Source organism: Seriola lalandi, unplaced genomic scaffold, assembly GCF_002814215.2.
Source record: "Seriola lalandi dorsalis isolate HSWRI2012SDOR001 ecotype SW California unplaced genomic scaffold, Sedor1 jcf7180002054923, whole genome shotgun sequence".
In the NCBI taxonomy this organism is placed as follows: domain Eukaryota; kingdom Metazoa; phylum Chordata; class Actinopteri; order Carangiformes; family Carangidae; genus Seriola; species Seriola lalandi.
This window is the reverse complement of record NW_019525475.1, coordinates 524,208-532,879: the sequence shown is the minus strand read 5'-3', so window position 1 is coordinate 532,879 and position 8,672 is coordinate 524,208. Positions and strand designations below refer to the sequence as shown.

At 40.8% G+C, this 8,672-nt stretch overlaps 1 long non-coding RNA gene across 3 annotated transcripts in view; it reads right to left on the bottom strand.

Annotated features, from left to right (window-relative positions):
- LOC147817656 (uncharacterized) overlaps nucleotides 1–6,808 on the bottom strand; it is a 21,100-nt gene extending 14,292 nt beyond the window's left edge. For all 3 annotated transcript variants that reach the window (XR_015436178.1, XR_015436177.1, XR_015436179.1), the window contains exon 1: nucleotides 6,622–6,808. This is a non-coding gene — a long non-coding RNA (uncharacterized LOC147817656). The remainder of the gene's footprint in view (nucleotides 1–6,621) is intronic.
- Nucleotides 6,809–8,672: the final 1,864 nt, after the last annotated feature.

Genomic DNA, 8,672 nt, shown 5'->3' with positions numbered 1-8,672 from the left:
TGGATTTCCCTTTTACAGATGCTGGTAAAAGTCCTGTAAATTGCAGGCTGCAGGAGCCATTAGCAAGGAGCGTTTCCCCCCCCCTTCTTCACACCCTCTGTCTCTCTCTCTATCACTCTTTGTCCTTGTGGGTGATTAGAATGCACCCTGGTTGTCTGTCTGCTCGCTCATTAATCACACTGCGAGAGACTGGGCTGAGCACTAAATATACAGTTTGTCCTCATCTCAGCACTCCACACAAAGTGCTATTACAGCAGAAAAACCACACACGGTCATAAATGACTCATAGGCAGGGCTACAGGTTGGCCAGCACTCGTTATAGTAACCCTACCAACACGAGACGAGTACTTATGTAAAATCTTGCTTCCATCATTGGAGAACAACCGCAAATGGTTTCGTGTACATGACAATTAAATTACGATATTTTCTCAGAGGAACCAACAACTACACTTTAAATGACTAAAATATACGGAAAACAACTGATATTACTTCCCATAATAAATACATGCATATATATATATATATATATATATATATATATATATATATTATCTCAAATCGTGAAGCCAGACAGCAAAGCTCCTGGCCCTGTGTTGTATATAAGAGGTTTTGTAGCTTAAAAGGACCCAAATGCAGACAATCTAAGGGAGTATGAGAAAAATGTGATTTATAAAACGAAGAGAAAAAAAAGGTCAGACCGGGAAACCAAAGTCCAAAAACCGAAACACAAGGAGAACCAAGAATAGTCACGCCGAAGTAAAACAGAAACTCTAAACAAAGGAGAAAGAGAAACTTCAGAGATCCTCACTGAGAACAAACAGGACCGTCACAGCAAACAGGACGAAGTGACAAAGACAAAGAGGAGCGCAGAGACTAAATAGACACAAGGGAAGCAAAGGTGATTGAACACAGGTGAAACACATGAGGGCGGGGCAGACGATCACGAAGGAGGGAATCAGGACAAAGACAGGAAGTGAAATAACCACAAGACACACAAGGGAAGTAATATAAAATAAAACAGGAAATGAAACAAATGTCCCAACATAAGTGTTAGCCTCTAACACTGACAGTATTTCCCAAAATATTAACACCTGCTCTTTGCTTGTGTCTGTTTTCACTTGTCAACAATTGGCTCCAAAAACTAGCTAAGTAAGGCTATTCAAATTATGTTAGCAGTTAGCAATGTTAGCGGGATAGCAGTGTGAAATCTCTGGAGTCACAATAACGGGGGGGGGGGGGGGGGGGGCTTTTACTGTTCCTTGAACCAACTTAGCAACTATTTATCTCTAGATAAATTACATAACATACATAACTTTTCTTTTTGGAGAAGGCACCAAATCTAGTGACCTTTTGTAAGGACAGTTGCTGGTACCGGCCCATCGGTGAAGCTGAGTTAACTGGCTGCTGGCGGTTTCGATCTCATCTCTCTTGCTCTTGCCCTCTTGCTTCAAGCTTGTATTGAAATTGCCTCAAGACTTAAAACTCTGTTATTTTGCGCTGTTCTCCAACTGTGTGCCTGCTAATGCAATTCTCTATTTGAACTTTGAAAGCGAAGCTACAATATATATTTAGCTCTCTTCTGTCTGAAAGAAATGAAACAGCTCTGTTTTCAGGACTTGATTTCTCATCTTCACAGAAAAAAACTCTACCAATATCAACCCAAAGTTAAACCTTCAGTGTAATAAATGAACCTTTCGAACCCTGAAGTTACAGAGAATGCAAATGGAGACACTTTTATACCAAGAAAAAACAGCTTCTGTGGTAATAAGGGCAGACAGCGCTCTCCCCTGTTGTCTCAATGCTAATAATTTTCGACAGTTTCAAAGACGAAGGAGGATATTTGTGATTCAGAAGAGAATGTACATCAGTTAACAAACTGCCAACACATATGACTGATGTATTTCACCACTCACACGCCGAGACAAATCAGGCCTCCTGGGAGGAGGACAAGTTGCACCAAGAAGCATGTCCTGCACCTTCAAGGGTATCGTTAAGAAGAACAGGGACACTTTTTCATATTCCCCTTTCTCTAATTATTCTGCTTTGGATGGGCATCCACCTTCAAAGACCAACCCGAGAGCAGTCATTTACCAGCAAGCTAAACTCATGAGCCATTATTGCTGCATGATTCACAGGCAAACATAACGAGGTTGCAGCATTCGCTTCTCTAATGGCATCCAAACAAACCCTCGCTTTTAGATATTGTTTTCTGTCTAAGAATTTACCAGCTAAGTGTGTGGATGTGAATTGTTTTGCATTTTTAGCATCAAATGTTCTGCTCTTTGACAAATCTGCAGAAACTGCAATGCGTCACCCTACACCAATTATCCCTCGAAAAATAAATACATCTTCTACAACGAGTGCAGGTGTGAGCCTAAATTAGACAACAATTCTGCCTTAAAGATTCACCCCCGTCTCTCGGGGGAAAGGGAAAAGAGTGTGACTCATTTCTACAGGGAAATCTGGGAATTGTGACCCTTTACGGGGCTCTCCATCGATTTTACATGTCAAAGTCAATTTACTTGTCATGTGGAGTGCATAGCCTCTGAAAACACTTGAATAATGTCTTCTGGGGCTTTGGGGACTCAAGTTACATTACCAGGAAAAAAAACCCTGCACAACAAACTGGGGGAACATGGGGACATATACCGAGCAGGAAGGATTTAACAAAACACAAAATTGATTTGATTACTGGGAAGCGGAGAACCCATGGTTAAACGTCCAAATAATTTGGCCTCTGCTGCGATGATTTTAACCATTTGGTTTTTAATCTGTCTCTCGAGGGTCCCTCAATTTCATCGGACTGCAATACTGAATCACAAGAGTGCCCCTTTAATGTGCTGATGATGATTCTTTAACACAACTAAAACCTTAAAAATATTTTTTAAAAAGTGCTTTTCACTTTTTTGACTAGTATGTATTGTATTTAAAAGTCTTATATTTTACGCTTTCCCTATGCTGATCCATAATAAGATATATTTTTGGTTTTAAGAACCAGAAACCATCTCAGTGTAGTTTTACATCTCCTGACTTGCTTTGTTGTGACATCACAAGTTACAGGAAGTCCTGACAGCTCATTTTAAGGCTCAGTTTCTGAATACAGGCTGTGTGCATTTCTCTGAGGACTTGATACTTTCACAGTTTTAATAAAGAGCCTCGACCTGATCTATAATCAAACTACACATGGACAGAGCCATTTGGACTATATGGGACCTTTAAAAATATTTTCTGGAAGTGGAAGAGTGAGCTACGTGTTCAGCATATGCTTCAGCTCGCTTGTTACTGTGTGACATAGAGGACTTTAATCTCATAATCAGAAGCTCCAGATACATTATTGTGTAGAAAACAGAAATATAAATATACAAATATTTCAATATATATATTAATTGAAACTGATTTCAAAGATGAAGAGGCTGTATTATATATATATGAAGAAAATGTCATTAATCATACAATTTCAGCCAAAACTACACATAATCCACAGCACACCTCAAAGATTTAAGCTTTTCCAGAGTCTAGTTTTTAGTGTGGCAAACCCTTCCTCATTTTTGAATTATTTGCATTGCCTGAATTTGATCAGCACCCAACTGAATCACACTGCTGTGCAGGCAGTTTCACATTTTCTTACTGGCGACTAAAACCTCCCTCGTTATCTACACGTAAATATTTTTCATAATAAAATGTTGTTTAGTTATATTTTCTATTAATTACCACATTGCTGTTTTGTCATGTCTTGTCTGTTGGTTCATTTTAAATAAGCTGTATTATTATTTTAACGCATACATCCTTAAAATATGCATGTGTTAAAATTCCTTCCGACAGCGAGGTGGAATATTTCATAAACAATGTCAGTCATCGCCTCTGTTTCATTTTTTCCTCCTCGACATAAACAACCACACACAAACAGCTTTTCTTTCTCCGTTCAGACGGGTTCAAGAGTCTGTGGGGTGACTTTTCCCTCCAGGTAAATATGCGTCCTGGGTGTGAGGTAGTATGTTTTTCTCTGACAGGTTGTTTGCTCAAGAAGATGTCAGCGGCGTATTCGCTTTGAAACAACACTTAAAACCCAACGTGGGAACAGTGCGTAGCTGCAGGAGCTGTTGCAGAAACAAGCTGCAGAACAAGATGTACTGTACACTTACTGTATAATTTTATCTTCCAGTGCAGCGTCAAGGTTTTACAGTACGGCGAATAGAACTGCTGAGCACAGACCATGCAGTATTTGAGTACGGCTTAATCTACAGAACAGGCAATGAATCATAAACAAGATGTCTTATTGACTTATCGACCTTTACGCGCGTCAAAGTGGTTGCCAGTTTTGTATCCATCCCCCCACTCCATTTCAATTTCAGCCACAATAATTCTCTGGATTGCAACTCTCACATTTCACGCTTGATTTCATATTTCTCTCCACATTTATGGAAAAGCAGTTGTGTTTTCCTACGCAATTTACGCTAATGGCTCTGGAGATTGTTTTTGCTACGGTTTGGACAGCTGTAATATGTTGGAAGTTTCTTTATAAAAGCCCTTTGTTACAGACCATCTAGCTTTGCTTCACCTTGGAGATTTGTGATTTCAGATGGCACAGAGCAAAGGATTTATCGACATAAAAGCATTGCAGTGTCCACTCTGCAAACATTATGTACCCTAAGCCTTTTAAAAGCATGTCATTACACGGTGATGAGTGAATGCGCAGACTTTACATTTTGAAGAACCAACCACACTGCTACTATAACTGCTGCTGTCACTGCTTCTTTCCATTCTTAGTCAGACCATTATTGATCCGGATCATCCTACAGCAGCAGATCACCAACCAATCTCTTCTGCAGATAGAACCGCAGCTGATAGACCAGGGCCGCAACAAAAACACGACTGAATAATTGTGTTTTCAGTGGGATGAAGTGATGACGGAAGTATGGGAGTGGAGAGAAGTAAAAGCCGTGCAGAAAATGTGATGGAAAATAACTTTTTTACCCAAAAAATTATTAAAATTGTCAAGGAAAAGTCATGAAAACTGACAAACAATAAACGCCAAAGTCCGACTCAAAACCAGATTAAAGCCAGAAAATGTCATAATTGTAAAAGGAAACAACACGATCTTCCTCTTGAAGTGAATCTATCAGTAATGAATCACACACTGGCTCAAATCAGTTCACTCACAGGTTTCCCTGCAACGAGCTTCCTTTTTTTATCTGGTTCAGATTATCTAATAACGATGTCTTTAAAGCAACTGACTGGAGAATCATGGGAAATGTAGGCACTTTCAAATCTTCCACTGTTCTTGTCGAGCTACTGAATGAGTAAAAGTTTCTGCATCTCATACAGTATCTCAACAAGACCGTCCTTCCGTGTTCATTAATATTCCTGACACGCTCTTGTAAAGCTCAAACAGCTCTCCAGTGCAAACACGCAACAACTGGGTCCAAGCTGCAGACGGGTTTGTCTAAGTTTCATGCTGCCTTCACACTTTTCTAACTTTTTTGAATTAATGCTCTCCGACAACTTTACGCTCTGATGTGCCCTTCTAAAAGAAGAAGCCCGGGGGTCAAGATGCTTGGTGCGGATTGCCAGGGCCCAGACTCACTTTTATAATAATCACTTACCGAAGCCTGACCTTACGTGTCAAAGGTAAGGTGCGAAGTGAAGCTGAGCATGACATTTATGGGTCATATCTGCCGTAAATGATTGGAGCGCCCTTTGTCTTCATGGGGAGAGTTAATGGGGGTGTCAGGGAGAAAGTGGGGCCGTGTCTCTCTGTGGAGAGGCAGAGAGAGAAAACACAGAGACGAACATGTGCATACGGGGGGAATTATACTTTAAATTTAGCCGCTCGTCCTCCTCAGAGAGGCTTCAGAGAGACAGAAGAAAAGGGAATCAGCAGTTTTGCAGCACTTGTGGTTATCAATAGTCATATTGACACTCGGGGAGATAAGCTACGCGACCTTTCGGTAACGTGATGGTTTCACTAACCGATGGCCGCCTCTGCCACCAAGTGTAGCAATGGCACAATAAAGGTCAGCGCGGTGTGACCTTTGTGCAGAGTGTCACCTTGCTGCTGAACACACAGGACCTGTGTCTGGATGGAAAAATTGCCCTTTAACACTCCATCATGATTGATCTGCTCTGAAGATTTTCCCAAGTCCTGTCATTCAGTGAATATTAACTAAACCGCTATCTCTGAAATTACACAGTTAATGTAGTGTCTTTAAAAAGAAACCACTCATTAGGAGAGATTAACACCCTGTAATGTAGTCACGATAATGGTTGGCATTCTACCTAAGCTTAAATAATATGCAGCAAGTGTAATTACTGACACCATGAAAGTTTTGCTGTGCATGCATGTGGAAGACTGAGCAACCATTGTTTGACTGCCACTACTTTTAGATTTCGCATTTTAATTAAAAACTACTTTGAACACAGCCCCAGGAGGGAATCACTCAGAGAGAAAATCCAAAAAATTGTAAACAAAACATTATCTAAAAATGACAGCAGCATGCATTTTCCCTCTCCGCCTGTCTTGCTCTCTTTAAACACACACACACACACACACACACACACACGCAAAATGAAACAAGGTTTGACCCAGGGGCCATTAAACAGCCATTACTTCAGCTGACTCACCTCGTCAAGGAGCAGGACGGCCCAGGGCACAGTGATGCACTGCAGGTCACGTAAAGGTTCAGTTACTGCAAAATCTCAAAGGTTAATTCAAAGTCAGCACATTAATTCTTTAGTAAATCATCCTTAGCTCCTAATTATTTCCCTTCAGCATTAGACTGTCAACAGTCAGCGAAGGTAAGCTCCTCGTCCTGTCCTCGAGCCACCTTGGAACAGTAATGAGTTAACAAGCTCAAGTCCAGGCAAGTCTCTGATTAGCCCAATATGATGAGCTTGTGGATCATAATGAAATTGGCTCTATTCCATTTTCAACAAGAGCCGGCAGGTAACGAAGTTGAAGAAAGTCTCCAGCCCTCTGCCGGCTCCTGCAGACGTTGGGAGCCACCGAAGTGAAGATGAATTAATTCTGTCGGCTCTGCTCGTCACACGTCACCGTGAACAGACATGTGTCCATATTTATGGATTTTGGCTCAAGGGTGAAAGGTATATCTTGGTTGTGATTTTCAGTTTTGCAAGGTTTATTAAATCTGGCTGATGGACTGAGATGCTTGTGATTTTCAGCTTCCTTTCCAGTCCTTTAGCACCACTCGGTGCCTCAACCGGGAAGTGCAGAGGTTAGAGGGAACACGGGCAGTGCACAGCAAAGACCTGACATGCAACGTGCACGAATGTGAAGTTAAGGATGTTGCTGAGGCGGTTGTCAGAGGCTTAATGTCAGTGAATCAAACTAAAGTCCTTCTCAAGTGTAGGTGGAGAAATGTTTGTGTGAGTAAAGAGCGGGAGAATCAGAAGAAGTGCCAGGAAACAGAGTCAAACACCAGAAGAGTGAGACCATGCTGTGACCATTTCTGTGATGAGACATCTAAGGTTTTTTTTTCCCCTTTCCTCCATTTTTTTTTACCAATTTTCCTGTCAGCATGGTTGTTGTGTGCCCTTCTCCACGACCACATTTACCATCCACCTCAAAAAAAAAACCCAAATAAAAAAATCAATCCCGTCTATATTTGTTATTTTAATCTTGTCTGACATTTCTTAAAAGGCAGAGGAATGCTTTCAGGGGACGGATGTAGATTCTTTTAAAATCTCTTCCTCTTTTTGAAGCCTTTCAAAACAAATTGGCTTCCTTCTTAAAAATCCTTGGGGCGAAATGTCAAAGTGTTCCTTGAAGAGTTGGAACAAACAGACACTGAAACGTATTTTGTAATGTTTACATACTTAAGTAGGACATTAACTGATCTTGGTTTTATTCCTTAGATTTTGGAGGTGGGGATTCCTTTAAAGTTCCTTTTTTGGTTACCTGACAGGAAGTCATGTGACTGGTTAATCAGCTCACCTGTACACAGCTCCTCTGTCAGGTGTTGGATGGTGTGCTGATATGTTTGGGACCAGAGAAGTTATTTAGTTTGAGGTTATTTTTGCAGGAGTTTTGGTCACGTTCGTGCAACTTCTGAACCTACGCATCCAATATTTGGACAAAAGTAAGAGCAGGTGAGTTTTACTGTGTTTATTCATCACGTTAACACAAACACAAAGGGGATAAGTAGAAAGAATTAAACTAAATTAATGTCATATCTGGTGAGGAAGCCTCTTGATGGTTTTTTTTTTTAATAGATTACAACCTTGTTTGAATAAACTCAGCAAAATATGAAGAGTGATGCTTTGGTTAAAAAAAATAAAAAGAATCTATGCTCTTCTGCTTCACTCTGCCCCTTCAACTCATCTTCTCTTTAAATCACACTCACTGTTGTTTCAATCAATCACACAGAAAATATGATGCTGCCAGTCCCACTGAAGCTACCGTAGATTTTCAGCAATCCATCATCCACGGCGTATTAATCACAGACTAGCTGCCATCCACGTTCTGAATTAGCTTTGCAGAACGGAACCCCCTCTGAGATAATCACTTTTTCATCACCGGCGATGTGACGTGTGACAAATGCAGATGTGGACGTGACGGGTAAAACAAAGGACAGATGTGTGTGTGTGTGTGTGTGTGTCTCTATGTTCAGCTGTGGCTTCAGTATGGTTTTGTGCATCAGGTCTTATTATAAATG